We start from the raw sequence: 21,323 nt of genomic DNA, 5'->3' as shown, positions 1-21,323 counted from the left end.
TTGCAACCTGGTGCACTCTAGATAAATGTGCGCCAGTACAGCAGAGTAGTCCTATTGGCATCCAGCGGGGGTGGGCGGCACCAGCCCACTTCTAAAGGACCTCCCCCCAGCCTAAGGGGAGGACCCACAGGTCTGGGACACCAAGTAATTACGTGGGACAACTAATGAAAAAACAGGATTGGGAGTGAGGTCATAGGGCTAAACGAAGGGAACCTGATGGGGACACCGAGCAGAGAACCCCGGACAACGCCCACTGCTCCTTGAAGGCGTCAAGGGAGCCAGTGGACGTCGCCCATAGGAACTCTGCCCGAATTCATGAACAGACGGAGGAACGGAAATAGGCCCTACAGTCGCAGGAAATCCCGTCGGCCAACCTCCTCTCCCTGGTGTTGTAGATGGCCAGTTTGGCCAGGGCCAAAAGGAGGTTGAGAAGGAGATCCTGCAACTTTGTGGGGCCACGGACGGGGAGCGTGTAGATAAAAAGGTGAGGGGAAAAGTGCAACCAAAAACGTAAGAAGAGATCTAAGAGGAGCCGGAATAGGGGCTGCAACCTGGCGCACTCTAGATAAATGTGCGCCAGTACAGCAGAGTAGTCGAAGGGAGATATACTGGCCACTGGATAAGCAGTTTTCTGTTCCCTGACTGACCAGAGCAGGGGCTGCTCCAGGCTAATGAGAACACCTGACTCTAATTAACCTGCTAAGAGTCAAGTGAGGCTGTTAAGCACTTGACTCTAATTAAGGCTCCTCTGATGCTATAAAATGGATCACTCCAGTCAGGCCAAAGGGAGCCAGAGGAGAGGAAGTGGGTGTGAGGAACTGGGAGCAAGAGGTGTGCAAGAAGCTGAGAGTGAGTAGGGGTACTGCTGGAGGACTGAGAAGTGCAAGCGTTATCAGACATCAGGAGGAAGGTCTGGTGGTGAGGACTAAGAAGGTGTTAGGAGGAGGCCATGGGGAAGTAGCCCAGGGAGTTGTAGCTGTCATGCAGCTATACCTGGAGGCACTATAGACAGCTACAGTCCACAGGGCCCTGGGCTGGAACTCGGAGTAGAGGGCAGGCCCAGGTTCCCCCCAAACCTCCCAACTCCTGATCAAACACAGGAGGAATTGACCTGAACTGTGGATTCTACCAGAGGGGAAGGTCTCTGGGCTGTTTCCTGACCCACAGGGTGAATCTGTGAGGTGAGCAAATCGGCCAATAAGTGCAGGACCCACCAAGGTAGAGAATGAACTTTGTCACATGTTATAAGCATATTTCCATAAAGAATATGGAGTGTAACGTCACAGACACCACCTATCTAGTTGGAAATGAGAACTTTTAGAAACTAAAGGACTCTTTATTTAGAAGCCATGACACTGCTCAATGTTGGAACAGAAGCAGTGTTTCAGAAGGGCTTTTACATACTTTTTAATGTTAATATTAGGGCTTAAATTCTGAAAGCATTTTCCTGAGCCCTCTGCCCCCTATGCCCTTCTCCCTCCCCGCAACATGCCATGAAAATTCCAGGGGGTTGAAAATATTTACCGGAACTTGGCTACAGACAACTGTAACTGAATTTAAGCCCTGATATTAGCATCAGGCAGTGAAGTTTCACAGTCCTTGAGTTAAATTCTCTGCTAATGAAACTCCACTGATTTCAGAGAATTTAGTCCTTTTACTTTTAATTTTTGAAATATTAGATCAAGTAGTATTTACTTTCATTAGATTTTATTGTACAAATCTTAAAATAAGACTTCTATAGTAACAAATTGTATTTGGAATACAAAAAATTGTGGTAGACCTTGGCAGGATTTTATAGTTACTCATCTGGTACACAGCAGCTCAGTTTGGCTCTCCCAATTTCAGCTGGGTCTCAAAGAAAGTAAATGAGAAGGGACTACACAACATTCAGTTTCTTGTTTCAGCCCCCTCTCACATTTCATGCCACATCCTTCCCAGAGTTCCTGGAAGAGATTCAGGTATTATATGCTCTCTATAGTAAAGTAACTGATTTAGAAATTCAGGCATTGCTGTTTGAAGGCTGGCAATCAAGGATGAAGTAATAGAACAATAGACTGGCCTGAGAAATCCAGATTATTTTATTAGGAGGAAAATATTCTTTGTGACCATGAGAAGGAAAACCAAAAGAGTACTTTGAAGATCCTTCTTTCCCCCACCATCCCAAAAATGACTTATATACATAACAGAGTGAAGCCAATCTTTGACCTAATAGTCACACAAGAAGTAGCCAACATAGGTATTATGGACATGAATACAACAGTTATTTGCTAGCTAACAAGTCAAATTGTTTGCCAATTTATACCCAACAGAGTGCCAATGAAAGATTTAAGACACTTATGGATGGTACATGTGCTAGCACATTGGTGGGCCTCTGGGGTGCTGAGATCATGACAGCCAGAGTGATTAAACACAAACACAGGATCTCTAAGGCAGTAAATATAAATGTCTAGATTCTCCAGTACTGTACAGTTGCTGTGTACTGCACCATCAATATTCTGGCCCTTCAACTGCCAAAGGGGCTAATACCTACCTCGGAGATTTGATTAAATTCATGGTTTTAAAGTGCCATGAGAACCTCAAACTGTAAATGCAATAGACATGCCAAGAATATTTAGTATATAGAGGACCTATTAAAATAGGTCACTCTAAATTATTTTACAACTACAGTATATTATACCAGCAGGATTATCTGGGAAGCAAAGTCTATTGGCACAACCTGAGCTGATGTAAATCAGCATAGCTCAAAGGAAGTCAAACAAACAATGCAGATTTACACCAAGACAGTGGCTCTACATTTCTTTTTCTGCTAATATAACCCAGATGTCCTTTTTGCTGCGATACCTGTTCCTGCATTGCATTCACATGGTACCACTGCAGTACTAAAGCTGAATCCCTCAGAGATGCTTTATGTACTTTTTGGATAACAATTCTCTCCAGAACCCATTTTGCTGTTCCCAGTTTCACGCTGCTCTCTTTCTTCCTTTACTACTCTCTCCCAGTCAAACACATCAATTTTTGAGCTTCTCACGTTACTTTTCAAAAATAGATCTGGGCCAAAAAAAGAAGAGAAAAGCAATCCCACTACGTCAAAGAGGATATCCATTTCCACTGTTTTATTGGTGCTCTGCTAGAAGAGGCTATGACTGCGTCAGAAGACTAATTGAACTGAGTCAAAATAAAATTTGTCTCAGGCAGGCAGTGGCCCAAGTTCAAAATGGCATTAAGCTGAGCTATTCATTAGAATAATATAATTTGAGAATATTATGCAGTATAATATAACAATCACAATAAAAATCAAATGCAGCATTGAACTATACCTATGACAACTCTTCAGCCAAGGCCTGGGAAGTCCAAACACATTGCAGAAATTAAGCATATGACACCAGGTTGGCAGCTTGAAAAAAAGACGACATTGTGCCAATAATAGTAGCATCTTTTTTCAAAATGAGTGTACATGGAGAATCAGTTCCAGGCTACATCTGGCAGAACTTTAATCCCTCCACTGCATTCAGATGTTAATAAAATTAGTCTATTTTATTCCATTATATCTATCCAAGGTCTCCAATTTGTTTTGAAAAGCCTTAGTAAGTTTCAAATGCTGCTGATGAGCAAACTATTACTGGCAGAGTTCAAATAAGTCCCTTCACAAATCTTAGGGATTTTTTGGAGAGTTTTCATTCTATTCCTACAGTTCATTCACTAACTGCTGTACATTTTCCCAGTATTTTTGTAATTTTACACAGTTCAGTGATGTATGGTTGTCAGAATTTTCTGTATTTTATTTTCTCTCTCTCTTTCAAGGCTTCCTAATATATTTTTTAAGACTCCAGTACATATTGTGCACCACAATTAACATATTTCTAATTTGTTCATTATGCATTAGCACAATATAAAGCTATAAGACTGCTCACATTCTTCCAATGGAATGAACTTTGACTGCTACCTCTCTGAGCTTCATATGTTGTATTTTGGGCAATCAGATCCACATAGCTATGCATCTGGTGGATCTTCCCCCACTTACCCTCTAATTCTAATCATCCACCATGGTGTGTTGTGTGTGAGGGAGGCCCACTTCATAATAGCTTTCCCTATAGTCTTTTCCTATAGTCTTTCCTAATCAGCCCTTTTTAAATGGTGAGGAAGGCCTTGCACCAGGAGTCTGCACCAGGGTGTTTCCGCCCTAAATGCTAGGCTAGTGTGATAGGAAGTTCATTCATATTGCTTATTGTTCTTAACTGAAGGATCATCATTGTAATGAAGTACAGTTTAGAGGTCTACTTGTAGAATAATGTATACCATTTACAAAATATACATATACTTCGAGCAGGTACTTAAAGCCAATAAGACCTTGTGACAATCCAAAGTCGACAGTTATACTCTTGAATATCATTGCATAATTTTGGAGCCCATTGAGTTATACGCTAACTGGATAGCAGGTTTTTCAAACTCTGGTCATACCACTGGCAGCATGTACACTTGTTAAAACCAGTGGTGTGAACACTGATAGTCTGCAGTACTTTCACAATTTGTTAGTGAACTGGCTCCAGTACTCTGCTGTACAAAGTTGATGGTTTCTGTAAAAAAATAACACCCTCTAGATCTTCCCTCTCCCACCCCCACTCCTGCTCTAACATTAAGAACTTCATTGACTGACTCAGATTTTCAGGTACAGTAATTCCTCACCTAACGTTATAGTTATGTTAATGAAAAATGCCACTTTAAGCAAAATGATGTTAAGTGAATCCAAATTCCCTATCAGAATTAATGTAAATGGGGGTGGGTTAGGTTTCTGGAAAAAATTTTTTGCCAGACACACACACACATATACATAGTAAACGTTTTAAACAATTTAATACTGTACACAACGATGATTGTGAAGCTTGGTTGAAGTAGTAGAGTCAGAGGGTGGAATATTTCCCAAGGAATGCCTTACTGCTAAATGATGATCTAGCAGTCAACCGAGCCCTCAGTGGTTAACACATTGTTGTTAATTTAGCCTCACATTCTACAAGGCAGCACGAATGGAGGGAGGAGACACAGCATGGTGGAGAGAGACAGAGACACACACACACACACACCCTGTGTGTGTGAGAGAGACAGACAGAGAGAGACACACACACTGTGTGTGTGTGAGTGAGAGAGATGTGCATTTCCCCTTTAAGTATGCTGACTCCACTCTAAGTACACTGCCTTTTTAAGTCAGCAAGTTGAGATAGCAGCTGCTGCCAGCAAGCTCCCTCCATCATGAGCCCTGCCATATCCGTCCCTCCCCCCCACCACTTTGTGGAAATGGGGTACAGGAGTGGGGAGAGGGTGACACCCTGCCATAGTATCCCTTTTCCCCTGGCCTCTGCACAGCAAGCAGGAGGCTCTCAGGAACCGTTCAAAGACAGAGGGCAGGAGAAGCACACAGCAGTGGGGGAGGGACAGCTGAACTGCCCAGCAATTATGGGTGGCTGCCGCACAGGGAACTTAGGGGAGTGGATGAGAGGCTTCCGTCTCACCCTAGTTCCAAGCCCCCACCAACTAGCTCCAATGGGCTGCTCTTCCTGCAAGCAGTGGACAAAGCAGGCGGCTGCCAAACAATGTTATAAGGGAGCATTGTACAACTTTAAAGGAGCATGTTCTCTAATTGATCAGCAACATAACAACGAAACAATGTTAACTGGCACAATGTTAAGTGAGGAGTTACTGTAATCAGTTAACCTTTATTGCTATACTAATCTCTCAATCAGAAGAAATAGGAAGCCTTGATAATAGACAGCTAATAGAGTAAAGTGGAGCAAATAACTGGAGATTTTTAGTTCAGTTTTCATTTTGTTCAATCCAATATGACTTTTCCCCCCATTTTATCTTTGGATGCATTTTTTACCACTTTGTTAGTTTGATTTAAACTAGATGTAGCTAAATTTGAAAGCAAAATGTAAAGTCAAACAAAGTCAAAATATTTCATTTGGAAAATATCAAAAGAAAACATTCTGACTTTCTAAAAAAAGTTCAGACAAAACTATTCATCAAAATTGACCCGAATTCACAAATTGTTTTGGTCAACCCCAAACTCCGTTTTTCACCAAATAAATTATTTGTCCAAAAAATTGTGCCAAGTTTCAGTACAGACATCCTGCTTTTAATATACATCTGATGAGCTTGAAATACTCTACAAAGGTGAGTCGTCTCTTTTTTTCATTTGTGCCTAGCTAGGAGGCTGCAACCTTCTCTTTCAGCTATGGACCATGCTAATGATACCCATATTCTTGACACCTTGAGATTAGACTACTGCAAGGCACTCTATAGTACCTAAGTTTTGAAAACAATTGAAGAATTTGAGATGGTGCAAAACACGGTGACCTACCCAAAAAAACCCAAACCCAGTACATCTCACTACGCACACTTTACACTAGTGCTTTGCCTTTATTTTTCAAGTGACATTTAAGTTGATGGATTTGACTTACTTCAAGAGATTTTCAGAAGGACTAGAAAATGTCTGGTTCCCCCAAAGTACAGTTTGAGATGGAAAAACTGGTAGATGGGGCTCTCTGTAGTATCCATTAGAATTATAAGGCTTCACTTCCCAGAGTGCATTTGCTACAGCCCTGTCATGGGTTTAGCAGACTTCTTAGTTCCATATACTTTTGCTCTACTTCTTTTCATCTTATATCGACTCGCCTTGCACACTGCACTGTTACCAGCCCTCCACACACCATCTCCCTCCCCTTGGCTTCTAGCTGTATTAATTAAAGTTTCATTTTACTCAAGAGAGACTGTTCCACATTTAGTAACCATTTTCAATATGATAATTTACAATCTCACTTTACACAGGGAAGTAATCTCTTTTTTAAAAAATCAACATTATAGACCTTAGAGACCACCAAATAATATTTTGCTTTAAAAGTTATTAGAAAAGCAGGTGTTCGCACCATCAGCACTTCTTGTAAGTTTGTATTTTACTTCAGGAAACCATTTACTGAATAACTGTTCTATGAAAGTGCACAGTATGGTATGACAACTTTAAAAAAATAGGCCAAGAAATTAAAAAAAAAATCAAAGAAATCTGCATTTTACAAGAAAATGTGAGTATTGTTATTTCCATTCATTTCTTTCACCCCTAACTACAGCCCCCTTTACCACATAATTTCAGGCTGAACAACATACACCATTTTTTCAAATAATTCATGTTACTGATTCACTGTATTTTGCCATTGTCATGTTCAACAGTCTCAGTAAAGTACATGTGTGATAAGTAACTGTTATGGGGAGAAAATGATCATACAAAGTAGATAAGGGACTACTGAGCACGGTTGCCAACTTTTGCTTGCCGGGAGACGATCAAAAAAAAAAAAGAAGAAGCAAGAAGCTACAACGAGCCAACAAGCAACTCACAAGCCAGTTAAGCCAAAAACAAGCCCAGTTTCTGTGTTTTTTTCCCACAGGTTTGGCATGTCTGCTACTGAGAGAGGCAGTAGCAAGGAAGGCTGAATAAATGCAATAAATCTGTGCTGTTAGGAGAATGGCCTTCATTTCCTGGCTCTGGTCAGATGACATGGGTCATGATTACAGAAGGTTTAACTCTTCCACATGACAAGTGGTTGATAACTACTGACTCCAGTGGCTACAGTTAAATCTTTTAAAAAGAAATATTAAATGCAAATAATAACAGCCACTTGTTCTCATATAGTTTGTCATCAGTAGATCCCATAAAACGTATCAACTGAACACATACACAAAAACTAATATGGCCAGTTAACAGAATATGCACATGTCAAGGTCTAGGAGAAAGACACTCTTAAACCCCAACACACAAGCGTTATCATCCTGCCTTTTATTAGACAGCTGTCAGTAACTACCATCTCTGAAGTTCAATGGCTTTCTGTACATATAGCCATTCACTCTTGAAACAGTATTGTTTTGGCCACCGAGGTGGCCTGGAGCTTGTATTTGCTGCTCAGGGTGTTTTTCCACTATCAGTGACCAAGGTGATGTTCGTTACCTTTCATCACAGGAACATTCTCAGTGGTACTCTGGATGTCCTAAAGAAACAGATTGCCAGCGTCCTCATTCATTTTGTTTAGCTGTACACACAGGCAGACATACAGGAATGCTGATAAGGGATTGGTTTCATGTCCTGGCTCCCCATCCCCTTACATGGGTCAGGGATACAAGAGTTAATATAACCCAAACTAGAGCTGGGTGAAGTTTTTCAAATGTCAAAGCTTCAATGAATTTTCAAATTCTGGTTCAAAAAAAGAAGGGAGGGGAAATGGGGAGATGAGAAAATGTTTTTGTAATTTTTCTCTGCCCTCCTCCCCGCCTCGCCAAGTCTGCTCCAGCCACATGAGAGGGTTTAATATCCCACTGGTACCACAGCCTCCTGTTGCAGTAAGTGATTACTGTGGCGAAATGCAATCCATGTGCTCTCAAGAGGTTGTGGTGAAGTTTTGGTTTTTTAATTCCTTTTCATTAAAAGGAAGGAATGTCATGAGGTTATAAAAGTTAAAACATTAGACATGTGGCACCCCCGACAGGATGCAGAAAGAAAACTTACAATGCCCCAACCCCCGCATTTCATCTTGTTGCTGCAGCTGACTGGAGTCAGTACAATTTTTTCCATCTGCACGGCTGTTGAACACAAGCAGAGTGTCCTCAAAGCTCTTCACTGAGGAAGCTGTGAATTGCTGAAAGCTGGACATGTGTGTTAAGTCGAGCCATTTTTTTTAACCCTTTCTGCTCTGGTGCCAGAAATGACAATTAAAAAAACACCACAGCCTTCCTGACACAAAGCTTGTTTTCTGTGCCCTAGTTTTCCCTTGCCGAAGCATTCTTGGAGTCCTCCTTCCAGTTTCCAAGAGCTAAAGAACAGCTGAAAATCCAGAGCAATTTACAATCACACTTCAAAACAACCAAAGCCTAATTAAATCCAGCAGCTGCTCATATGTTTAATATGGGACTTCCCCCCCCCAATTTATTTTTTTTGTTATTATTTACTCACATGGCAGTATTTGTGTTAGTAGTGACATCGCTTCCCAAGGGGACCTCCATCCTGAAAGTTGGAACAAGTTGATGATCCCTGGAATAGTGGCTCCTACAGAGTTGCAATGCCCTGGAATCAGAAACAGGCAGGTAAGAATGGATGTGAAAGGAGCCAATCCTCTGTGTGGATGGAGGGTTTTCCACCTCCAACCTCACTTCCTCCCTGCCCTGGTTACTTGTCCCAGTCTCTTTGCCCAGTTAGTCCCAGTTCTCCCCCAGCACCCTGGATCACCCACAAACTCCTCCTGTCAGGAGCTCCTCATCAGATCAGTCTTCCCTCTCCCCACCCCTATCTGACTGGCTCTTTGTCTCTACCCTCTGCCCCCCATTATTAGTCTCTGTCTCACATGCATCACAACCCCAACCCTCAGTCCATTTTCCATTTCCCACCCACTGCCAGCCTCCAGTCCTAGTTTCCTCCATCTCCCCCAGGATTGTTGTCGCAAATCTACTTCCCCGCTATCACCCCCACTACTGCCCCCCATAGGTCTTTTGTCCCTTCTGCCTTTGAATCAGGCAGCTTTTTCCCCCATGTTGCCAGGGCACAGTAGGGGATCACTGAATTTACTTCCTTGCTCTCAATTCCAGTGCTTGGAACTGCCATGTCCCTCAGCAGCCTAGAGCCACAACTAGGGCTGCCAATTTTGGATGGATATATTTCTGGAGGTTGCGTCACGTGACAGTCTTTAATTAAAGCTTAATCTTTATTTCCTGGAGACTCCAGGACAATTCTGGAGGGTTGGCAACCCTACCCCCAACTGCAAGGGAAGTCCTGCTCAGTTCCAGGCTGAAGCAAGTGCAGTGGGCACACAAACTTTGGGTCATCTTGCTGCTAAAAATTGAAGGACTCTGAGCATGTACAATCTGCATTTTCTCAAAGGCATGTAACTCAGGCAGATTTGAGCACATCCCCGACACAAAGACCACAGCTTTGCCCAGTTTCAATTCCTTGCTGCTAAGCATGGGAGCACTAGAGCTTTTCAAAGAAAAGGTAACCCAAATTTTTTAAGCCCAGGCAAAACACCTCATTTTCCCCCTAGTGTTCAGAAATGGATGACCCCTTTTGGCAGAAATTTTCCAAAATTTTCAGAATGAGGCAGACACCTGGAATGGAAAATTTCAGCCCAAATAATTAAAATTTGTCTAAATTATAAGCAATTGAAAAAAGGGTCTTATAATGGAAGTGTTGGGCAACCTTAATAATAGGTGCCACTTCCAGCCCCACCTATAATCAGTTGTAGTTCTGAGAATCTTGACCACATTTCCTGGAACTTTTAAGTTCTCTAATTTAGATGGAGTGTTATGTTCTCTGGGCAGCAATCTATAATGCTCAAAGAATTCAGAGGGAATTAGTAAACATTCTTTTTTGTACAGTGTTTATGTCTGATAGAAAATTAAGAACTTCTAGGTTAAGAGTTTTTGAACCATATGTACAATGGAGCCCTAGGATAAAATCCTGGCTCTAACAAAGTCAATGGGAGTTTCCTTGTTTACTTCAATGGAACCAGGATTTCACCCTTAAATCATATCAAATATCCTATTATCTGTACTATCCTGAGTAAACCCATGAGCAATTCCATAGTATGTGGATTAGATCCTCTTAAAATCCAAAACTTTTGAGAAAATAGAATATTGGAAATGGCAAAGAAAATCCTCAAGTTGTCAGGAGATGCTTGTTTGTTTTTTGTTTTGTTTTTCTTTTTGTTGTGGGAACACTGAGGCTGAGCTTTTCAAAGCTGCCAAAAGTATTTGAAAGCCTAAATTCCTGGCAATAAAGGTGTCCAAAAGCATCAGAGGGCTGTGTAAACTGGAGTCTGTATTTATTCACTCAACAATTCATTTTGACAATAATATTATAGAACACAACAATGTTGGACACAAACAGAGACAGTGTTGTTTGATGTTTCTAGGCAATGTAGTCCATGGGAACTATGATTGAAAAGTTATTCTTGATTACAGCTTGGTGGAATTGAAGTTAAACAAGTTAAAACTGGAAATAAGGTATACATATTTTAAGTGAGTGTAATTAACTAGTAGAGAAGATTGCTAAAGCATGTGATAGATTGTCCATTGCTTAAAATCTTTAAATCAAGATTGGATAGACTTTTAAAAGTTTGTGCTTTCAGCTAAAGTAAGGTCACTGGGCTTGATCCAGGAATTACAGTGTGAGATGCAGGAATTACAGTGTGAGATGCCATGTCCACTCCTATGCGGAAGGTCAGACTTATCATAATGATCACCTCTCACACTGAATGAATGTTCCCGGACAATCTCTGGAAGCATTTTGTAGATTTTAAATAATAAGCTCAATTGGCTTTGCTTGTTTTCTCCTTGTCTGTTTACTTTCCACAAATCTTCTAGCAACTAAGATTAGAATCAATGTACACATAAAGAGCTGATTTTAGAGGGCAAAACTACAGAAAGTGAATTTGTAATGCCTGAACACAAGTATTTGTGCTGGAAACCTGATTCTAACAGTTATGATATTCCAATAAGGGATCACATACCATATGATCATGTGGCAATCAAAATTAACAAAACACCGATTAAATCTTTAACTATGAAATGCCCAGTAAACTGCTTGCAAACAATATACATATGAACATAAATTATTCTGTAAATAGTTATAAATTCAAGCAGTTTATAAAGCATTCACAAAAAGACTCGTGAACAAACAGAATCATCTTCAAAGTCCAGGAATGGTCCAAACACTTGCATGAAATGTATAATGGAAGTAGTCTTCTGAACTATTTTATGGTATTTAATGGAAAATTATACCCATTCCAGAATGCTGTAATATGCTTGAAAAAGGCTTTTAAAAGGTTAACAGTCTCCACTGACTTCTATAGGTTTCTAAAGTAATTTCTAGAGACCCCCTTATTGGCTTTATTCCTATGTTGTTCTGCCCTACCATAGATAATTTTTCCATAAGGAATTAATAAGGATTTCTGTTCAAGGCATGTTCAGTAAACATTATCAACAGAGCCTTTGTGGAAACCTATGAGACTGCTCTAAATAGGTTAGAGTATCTGCACCTGTTCAACCCCCAACTGCAAACAAGGGGTGAAGATGTAAAGCCCAAGTTGTTACTGTTTGAAGCAGCTTTGCAGCCAGCATAAGGTCAGCTTTTTTAATCTGACCTATTTTCAGCCACTGGGCAATTTGTGGGAACAACTTGGAGCTGTGACCCCTTTGCTTCTTAAAAAGCCATGAGGGGTTTCAGTAATGGGAGAGTCTGTATAGTGATGAGAATATGAGATTGTAACCCAAGGACTTTCTGATGCCAGCTGGCAGGCAGTACAGGGGTCCATAAGTGTTAAAGGGATCCCCCGGTGTAGAATTCACCTTCTAGTTCACCAAAGAAGTGTCATGTAAGGTTTTCACTGAAAGCCAGCATCACACCATAATCTTAGTGACGTGTATCTGTGGATAACATGTAAGGAGATATGTATATATATTGGAAATGATATTCTCAAGGCCTAGCAGTTAAAGGCAGGTAGAGTGCCTTGAGACAGACTTCACCAGACACTGATCTCCATGGTTGATCATTGTGTACTAATCAGTACAGAGAAGAAAGATTTTTATAGTTACAGGACAAGAGGAAGAAAAGAAGACCACAATTCAGAGACAACATGGGGTGTCTGTCAAATTCATGTACATAAGAATAATATGCCAGTAAAGGGTAAGAGATCTATTTAATAATGTCTGCAAAATGTGTGGATGAAAACTAACTTCTAACCCATAGATTTTGAGAAGTTAACCTAATTACTTATTAATTCACTCAGCCATTAGAACTCTGAGTGCATTAGTGGAAAATTGAGAACATTTTTCCCCAAAGCTCTTTCCTGTAGGCCTTTTGGAGCCATGTGTTATAGGCCCAGTTCAAATAAATGGAGATCTGGATCTCATCTGAATGAAGATTCAAATCTCTCTCTCTGTCACACACAAATATGTTGTGAATAAATATTATGACAGACTGGACACATGATGTGGTCTTGGTTGCAGCATGGACTATGCTCAAAGATTAGCTCTTTGCCCAAGCAGCCAGAGTGCTGGCTAGTTGCCACCTCTCCTCTTCTGAACTCAAAGAAAAAACACATTTTAAAAAAACATACTTGGAGGAGAGACTACAGCATTATGAACAAAGTCCAGCACTATCCAGAGCCTTTTAAGTACTCAGTAAGCAAACAGTCACAGCGTTTAAGAAAGCTAAACCATGACCATAATTTTTTAGTTCTCAGTTTTGGATACATACAACAGATATTCCCAGGTAACACATTACTTCTGTGAATCCTCTGCCTCCAGTCCTAAGCCATAGCCTGTCTATCCCTTTGGTAAGATTTACTCCTTTACTTGACTGACCTCTTAGGCCTGGCAAGCTCAGCTCTGAAACATGCTCCTCTTACTGTGGGGTTGTGCCCCAGCACAGGTTCCACTTTGGGGTGGGGGAGGAAAGGGAAGGAGTAATGAAAGTTCTCAAAATTCCCTACGGTGCTAAAGGAAGCTCAGCTCTTACATCATCTGTCTAACCTATGGTCTGTAGATCAGCACATGAAGAAAGAAGTAGGTAAAAGCTTATAGAAGCTGGTCTAATAAAAGATATTACCTCACCCACCTTGTCTCTCTGGTGACCCCCTTCTAAAGTTTGTTATTCTAGAAATATTCCTTTTACTCTGGACTTCCTGTGCTTCCGTTATGGTCCAATCTGTAAAAGAGAGAACCTGCTTTTAAAGTAGCCTTCACCACCTTAAAGATTTCTTTAGAAATTAAGTTTAGCAAATCCCACTCATTAGGGTTTAGTTTATTCCTCAAGAGAAATAACTTCAGAAATGTACCATTTGATTTTAAAAAAGCCTGCCAGACAAAAACAGAAGGTGCTCATGTGTTTGTTCAGCCAATTATAAAGATAAAATTCAGTTGAGAAATTCAGATCTGTATCTGGGTTCAAATTTCAGCATCAGCCACTTTTGGAGTTCTTCGGGTCTAGTGACTGTGTGGGCCCATCTCTAAGCACTCAGTCTCCTGGGTAATCTTCACTTCAGAATTAATTCAAGTTGCCTACACTTGAGTTACTCTTCTCAAGTGAGAGCAACCACATTGGGGAATAACATTCGAGTTGCAATGTCCGTACTGGCAGTGTGCACACTTGTGTGTGGGGTTAAGACTCCTCGGGGCATATCCCCTGCTCCTTAGCACTGAGGTAAGCTGAGCTGCTCTGTGAACTCTTTCCCAAGCAAACTGTAGGAGAACTTTTGGGGTATTTGCAGGGCATAATTGTGAGAAGGCATTGGAAGACTAGCAGCACTCAAGCTAACCTGTGTCCGTGTGGCAGAGTGGTTGTGTAAGCAGTTGAGTGAGTTGTGCTCATTTGAGTTTCCACCTCTCCCTCTCCTCTGGCCAGCCAACTCAAGTTAAAAGCACCATCACATCACTATCTGGCGTAATTTTGACTTACAGATTGGCAACCCATCAGTCACATGGAGAGAATGGATATGTTATCTATATATAGGCATATAATGCCTCTCTCAATTGACTGAATGAGAGGGAAAGGGGGATAGTTTCATTCCAGGTCCTATGTCAGCTTAAACCTTGGGCCATAGCACTATGCCAACATATACCTCTGAATCATTTATTGACCCATCCCCTTGACCCAGGCACTCTGGCACTGCCTGACACCCCTGAAATACCAGGTGTAGTAGAGATGTTCCCCACACTCCTGTCATCCATACATGCCTCGTTGATGAAAAAGCACTCTTGGAGTCTTGAAGATATTATTAAAACTGGGATAAAGAGCTTAATGTTAAGGATGTCAACAATGGTTTCTGCACATGCATGTTACCTCTCTGCTGGGTGTTACAGAAGATGATTTTAAGTGTATAACTTTGGGGGTTTTCTTTGCTTTTTGCAATGTAATGTTTTGTACTGAGAAGTAAAAATTAATAAAAACTCTTAACAAAAAAAGCACCACCATTATGCCACCCACATTAAGGGCTTCTATACGTGGATGAGACTTGAGTTAGGGGCTACACTGGAGTTATGACTCTAGTTAAGTTTACGGTGAGAACAAGCACTCTGTGTTTCATGATCACAGGCTGCTGGTTTCTCTTGGTTTCTTCAGATCTCTTTTCTCTGTCACTAATTTATATTTTAAAGACAATCTGCGCAGGGTATTCACCCTCCTCTGTTGCTGGTCAAGATGGCTTCCAAAGCACAAGTACCTAAGCCAAATGAATTTCTTTGTTTAGTCAAAAGTAGATGGCAAGGCATGCTCCAATAGTTCCTCTGTTTATTATTTTTCCAACTAGCATCAGAGAGATGAGATTAGAGTGTAACCCCTAATACTCCTTGTGTTGGCCCTAGCCACCTATCTCACTTTTCTTTCCTTCTCTTTAACCAGCTGTGCTCCTATCTTCCCTCCACCTTCTGGTCCCAACATTCATTCATTCCTACTTGAAAACTGGCCTCACTCAGTGAAAGTGTAGAGCTTCTGTTTTGACCCCTCTGGCTTGAGAAACTGTCACTATTCAAAGTGGTCTATGTGCTTGAGCACTGGACTGGGAGTTATGAGACCTGATGTCTATTACTGGCTCTGCCACTGGTCTCCTGGGTGACCTCCAGCAAGTCATTTCACTTCTGTGCCCCAGTTTTCCCATCTGTAAAGAGGTGATAATGATACTTCTTTATAAAGCAGTTTCATGTCTACGAATGAAAAGCCCTAGAAGAGTCAGGTATCTTTACTATTTAATAAAAGTAAAGGGGTAATTATTAATACTAAAGATTTGGTGTAGTACTTTCACGTACATAAGACAGCAGTAAATAGCATAGTCTATGAAGAAACACAAAACAAGGAGTACAACCGATTATACAGGTAAGGAATTTGAAAAACAGATGTTTAGTGCTTAGGTTTGAGTTGTACTGATGACCAGTGGCACAAATAACTACATATTTCTTGACAATAATAGTTGCCATGTCAGAGTTATGAAGTGGAAAAATATGTACCTGCTTCGTATTCATGCATTGGTTGGGTGCACTAGTACAAGTAGAACTTTCTGGTCAGTTCGTACAGCATAGACTCCACAGGAGTCCCCAATGCTGTGCCTGTGGGCACCATGGTGCCTGCTGAGGCATCTAAGTGTGCCTGTGTACTGGTCAGCAGATGAGCATCTTCCAAAATGCCACCAACAAGCTGTGTCATCCGGAGTTGAAGCTGCTGAAATGCCGCCAATTTTCGGCAGTATTTCAGCGGCGACGCCTCTGGATGACACTACTAGTCGACAGCACTTCGGTGGCAACGCCTATTGACGTTGCTGCTTGTCGGCGGAATTTCGGCAGATGCTTGTCCACCGCCACTGTCCTCCGTGGCTTGTCGTCTGCCGCCTGCCAGATGAAAAAGGTTGGGGACCACTGGCATAGAGAGTGCAGAAAGTACTGCATCAACAGAGTTCTATGCCTGCAATATCCTTGAAGAGTTTACACTCAAGCTGTTTTGTGTGCATAATATTCAATGAGTTGCTTACCAAGTTTGTGCTACAAAGTATACACAATCTCTTCTAAAGTAAATGCATGGGAAAAGTTGTAAATCTTTTGCTGGAAAGATAGACCCGTTTTTTCCCCCATGGTTGTAAGATCATCTTGTGAGTTCTGAAATACATACATTTACAACCTATGCCTTTATTCCAAAAGAGAAGGGTCCCTCTTAAGTTGTGTAAAGCTGGTCTCCACCGTTAGTCATGTGGCTAAAAGGGTGTGGTTGAAATCTTTAAACAAAGGAGGACATAGGAAGGATTTTAGCTGGACTGATAAAAATCCCACTAATTAAATTTGAGCCAGCACAGACAGGGGACCGGCACTGGGGAAGTTTTTCAAACTGTTAGAAGAGAAAATGTTAATTGCACTCCCAGCCATAAGATGAGATCATTTGTTTAAAGTGAAACATTTAATGCTGTGGTTCTATGTAAGTTATACAGCTTTGTTCACATGTGTGAGATGATATTTGGTTTTCAAATGGAGCCTTGTAAGAACTCTCTGGTATTAAAGAACAATAACTCTACTCTCTAGAAACAAGGTGAAAGTTAAAATCATGTTGTAATAGGGTGTATGCTTGACCCATGTATTTCAAGCATGAAAGTGTTACCTTTATACAGCTGATCTCTGGTAACTATCCGGTCAAGACGCTAGTGGAAGCCTCCCACCACATCCTTCTTGCAAGGCACAGTAAGCTGATCTCCCCAAAGTGACCAAAGTAGGTGGTCTGACCTCTCTATTGATGTCCTCGACAATAGCACACTGAATAGAGTTTAGCTCAATGAGATGACTATTAGAGAATATTGAATTATTAGCCCTAGACTATATATATGAGGAAAACCTTCCCACCTAGAGATGATGATATTTTCATTCTTTAGAATTCTAGACCAAAGCCTGAGGTCCTTACTGAATTCTCACTCCTTCTTACCCAGGCAAACTCCCACTGCAGTCAGATTTGTAATCAAAATTTTCACTGTAATGGAAGCTCTCTTTTAGGGAGATCTGAGGATGGCTAAACACCCAGAAAGGATGGCAGGGTTTGACTCTGTTTGCAGAGTGTTGGGGTGCTCTCTCTCTCACTGGCTGTGTGTTTTGTTGCATGGCCTACAGTTTGCTGTGCTATTTTGAAGTTAGCAGTGCTTTCCCAGGCACTGGATATGATTTGTCTGTGTGTTTGACATACTGTTAAATGGTATAATTTTTGTGCTCCATTATACTCTTGTTATAATATGTGTCTGATTATCTCAGAGAACCCAAGACTGAGTGTCACCTTGTTAACCCCTACCTCCAGTGAGAGAGACTTGCTTTTGCATAACTGGGTGTCAGTTCCCTGACTCCACCAGACTATTGGCCACCCAAATAATCTCTTCTGGGCTATGCCAGCCCTTGTTTTGCCTTGCAGGTTAACAACAGGTGCTCCCCAGTCCCCAAACCTATTTTTAAAATATTCCCCAGTAGGATCCAGCCCCTTCTCCACTGAACGCTCACAGTAATATCAAACCTGCTGTACCCAAGGGCAGGGCCAGCTTTAGGCACCGTGGGGCATGATCCAAAGTCCCGCCACTGTCTTCGGCAGCAGCTCAATCGCTGCCGCAGAGGAAGGTCCCTCCGCCAAAATGCCGCCATAGACAGAGGCAATGATTGAGCCCTCGACGAAGACAGTGGCAGGACTTCGGCGGCAGCACCTTCAGGACATTGCGGGGCCCTCTTAGGGGTGAGGGGCCCGATTCTGAGGAATCGGCTGAATCGCCCTAAAGCTGGCCCTGCCCAAGGGAAAGGTGTACACACGAGCTATTTAGCTCAAACAGCAGAATCTAATATGTTTAGGCCTAGAGGTCCTGCAGTCAGTCCCCACAGATGAACCAGCCAGTGGCATCATTATACGAATGAACTGGGTCTTGACTCTCTTGCAGCAAGAGATACCAAGTGGAACAGCTGGTTTAGCATAAGAAGTTAGCACATGTTGGAAGGGACCATTCAGGGTTGTCAGTTATTGCTGCGATGCTGGGAGTTCCTTTCCCAGACCTGGAGAAGAGCTCTGAGTGGCTCAAAGCTTGTCTCTCTCACCAACACAAGTTGGTCCAAAAGATATTACCTTACCCACCTTTTCTCTCTAATATTCTGGAACTAACATGACTACAACTACACTACATACAGGGCTGCTGGAACAATATGTACAGTGTGGGGGCTGAGAGCCATTGAACCAAACTGTAAATCCTGTATATGATGGAATCCACTTTAAGCCAGGGGGTGCTGCAGCACCCCCTGGACTCCTAGTTCCAGCACCTATGACTACTTACAACATAAAGGGATCAATAATCAATTAAAGGGGAGAAAGAGAGAGGAAAGACTGAAATAAAGGTAAACAGGCATTTCCAAGTACATCTTGCATTTGGTTTTGACTGTTAATAATTTACACACATATAGGTCATTTCATCCCAAAACATTTCCAAGCACTTTAAAGACTCTACAGTATTTAGTGATTTCATCATCTTCACCTCTGTACTAGGATATGAAAACTACTTTGCACCAGCATTTATGTAAGGAAATGAAGACTACTTTATTAAAATCTAAACAGTCAGTAAAATTTAGGCAGGCAGAATTCAAGTACCCATGCTGTACTCTGCCGACACAGGCAACCACCACTTCTCTTGCAAGTCATTCCATAAAAATCTTTGATGAGGTCAAGATCCTACCCTGATTTTTACATCTGATGCCAAAGACTTAACTAAAATAGACCTATATCATAAAGAGGGCTTTAGATTTAAATAGATCAGTTTTTTACCTTTTTCCAGCTACAATATTCCTTATATAATCCATAGTCACTATTTAGTATTAGGAATACAGGAATTAGTTTACAGGACTAGATGGACCATGGCTTAAGACAGTGCAGCAATTCCTATCTCCACTAGTTCATAGTTCACTAATGCCCTGAAGCCTGACGGTTCATACCCCTATTAAGGGGACTTTTTAATCCCCTCTCATTAATCATATAAGTTTCTAATGCTTTAAAAATCCTATAAAGCTATTGGCCTCAATTTATATTTTGAACAAATGAATTCAACACATTAAATTACTATCCACAAAGGAACCCACCAATAAATGCCCTGAAGTTTCTCTATAATGATGATATATATAGTTGCTTAGGAGCTATAGCCCAGTTTTCTATTTTCTCTAATAGTTAGGGCTAGGTGAATTTCCACTTTAGAATATTGGAAGTGCACATTCTAAATTAATCACAAAAATCAACAACAATTCAGCATGTTGCCTAGGAAATCCATTATACAGTCAGAGTGACTGTACAGTGAGTCACTTCATTTATTCCCTGTAGTTCACTGATTGATCAAATTCCATTCCATACAACACTGATAAAACAAGAAAAATGTCAGTTGCTTTGAATAGAACAATTAGCCCACGTTCAATCAGCAGCTGTAGTGACTCTGCTGGGAGCAAAATGTGGTCCAAATAGACCGTTAATGGAAGCCTCCTAATAGTTTAGGTTTGCAGTTAAAATTTTATCAGTGTTTGAAGTGTTGCGTGGCTTGTTTGCACATTTTTAACTGATTTAAGTAATATGCACATTCTTATGTACTTTAAAAAGCCTCCATTTGCACATGCACAAGGGGACTTGTTTACACAAATTGGGTAATATGAGTCTGACTTGCATGCACAATTCTTCAGCTTGCTTACAGCTGCAACATGTGCATATCCATACTTCGTGGGTGAAACCACTGCACATGGTTGCAAAACTGAAAAGAATGAAAAATAGTTCTTCCACAAAGTTCTGGGAATACACACAAATTAAAATTCAATTTTTGCCATGATTTAATAAAGTCATCTGATACATTTTCAGTCAGTTTTTCCAAGAATTAGTGCAATTCTCCTACATTTTTAGATTTTGCCTGCATTCTTCCTACAAACCCCATTAAAACTCACAGCCAAGCAACCAGCTGCAGCAGTTACAATACTGATGTTAACACATCATATTTAAAAAGCAGCCACTCTATGAAGATGAACTCCCCACTGGTGAAAGGGCCCATACAAGCCTCCATTCACCACATAGTCTCCACCTATGCGAACTTGCTCTGGAATTCACTATGATTGATATTATATATATATATAAACAAATTCTGCAGAAATAATGGATAGGAAAAAAAGTTACAAATGCTCTCAATCCGCAGGCTGTAGAGCTAATCACCTGCTGGGGTCAAGAATCGCCTCTGTGTTTAGGTATTGCAGCTAGCCAGGTGTATTAGGGCTCATTTCCACTTTCTTTTAAAGCATCAGCTATTGTCCATTGCTTGAGACATTACATTGGACAGAGTAGATCTTTAAAAATGCTCTAGTACAGCAAATTCTAAATAACTCATGTAGCATTTGATTGCCAAGTGCAAACAGATGCTATAATTTTTTTTTAATTTGTGAACTGCATGGCAATGATTATGAGAGTATAAGTTGATGGCTATTTAAATTGTCCTGCCAAACAATGAACAAAGACAGTAAGAGTCATAATATCTGTTTGTTATTAATGTATGTAAGTGATGCGCAAGTTGGCTTTCTGAGAGAAGAGATATGCATGGTTTGATTTAGTCCCATAACAGATTCTAATTTGGAGACTGTATTTGTAGGAGTATTTTTCTCTTCCAATTGTTATTTGAACACATGTGCATGCACACTCCCACCCTTTTATGGCAATAACTAACAGCTCAGACTTAATATATATATTTTTAATAAATAGAAAAAATACTCACTAATAGCTGGAAATATGGAAA

General features: G+C 40.9%; 1 long non-coding RNA gene across 1 annotated transcript; it reads right to left on the bottom strand.

The window, feature by feature from the left end:
* Nucleotides 1-8,135: 8,135 nt before the first annotated feature.
* Nucleotides 8,136-13,692, bottom strand: LOC127043644 (uncharacterized). Its single transcript, XR_007772297.1, has 3 exons — nucleotides 13,643-13,692; nucleotides 8,987-9,097; nucleotides 8,136-8,230 (listed from the first exon to the last, which is right to left on the bottom strand). It is a non-coding gene; the product is annotated as an uncharacterized LOC127043644 (long non-coding RNA).
* Nucleotides 13,693-21,323: the final 7,631 nt, after the last annotated feature.

Source organism: Gopherus flavomarginatus, chromosome 2 (assembly GCF_025201925.1).
Source record: "Gopherus flavomarginatus isolate rGopFla2 chromosome 2, rGopFla2.mat.asm, whole genome shotgun sequence".
NCBI lineage: Eukaryota > Metazoa > Chordata > Testudines > Testudinidae > Gopherus > Gopherus flavomarginatus.
The sequence above is the reverse complement of the archived record's forward strand: the minus strand, read 5'-3'. Positions and strand labels throughout refer to the sequence as shown.